The sequence below is a fragment of the Uloborus diversus genome, chromosome 8 (assembly GCF_026930045.1).
Source record: "Uloborus diversus isolate 005 chromosome 8, Udiv.v.3.1, whole genome shotgun sequence".
NCBI lineage: Eukaryota > Metazoa > Arthropoda > Arachnida > Araneae > Uloboridae > Uloborus > Uloborus diversus.
In genome coordinates, this window is record NC_072738.1 from 149,637,927 (window position 1) to 149,638,678 (window position 752).

Below are 752 nucleotides of genomic sequence, written 5' to 3' on the forward strand. Positions count from 1 at the left end.
GTGTGTCCTTTAATAGAAAACAGTAGCACTTTCAAGAGCACTTTTTTTTAAATAACTTTACACGTCTCATGGGTGTAACCATGGCCGCACTTGATTCGCTTATGCTTATAGGCCATGACAATCACTGAAATTCATGGCACAAAGAGGGTGCTACAGGGCAATTCCTGTTTTCCATTCTTGCAATAAAAATGTCCAATCCCTGTCCAATTAAAAATCAACTTTGAAACGTTGCCATTGAATTGAGATACACAGGATTGGGTTCAGCACCTCTTGAGGTTAAACTGAGCGACACATGAAGTTTCGCATTTTTCAAGAGCAGATCATCTTAGGCTACTAGTTGCCATCGGGTAAACACAGAAAAGTCATAAATTTTTGAGACCCGTAAAGGGTAAGCGAATCAAGTGGGACCATGGTATAACAAACCAACACTGTGTTGGCTTGATTGGCAACACATTAGACCTCGTTAACTGCAGAGTCATGGGTTCGATGCCAGCTGCTCGAAAATCCTCCATGTTGGCTAATAGTGGCTGATGCATGTTCATCTAATCTGCCATGGTCACCAAGTCCTTCAAGTTCCCATTCCAAATCAATACTTCAAAGGATGTTGCTCAGTTCCTGGTTTGGAACAACAGTTGTCTTCAGTGCTCATTTTTCCAGGTATAGGAGTAAAACTACATGTACAGGTATCCTGGAGTAAGAAACCCAATCTTCACTAAAATCTACTTAAACTCTCATCTCTGATCAAAAACTCT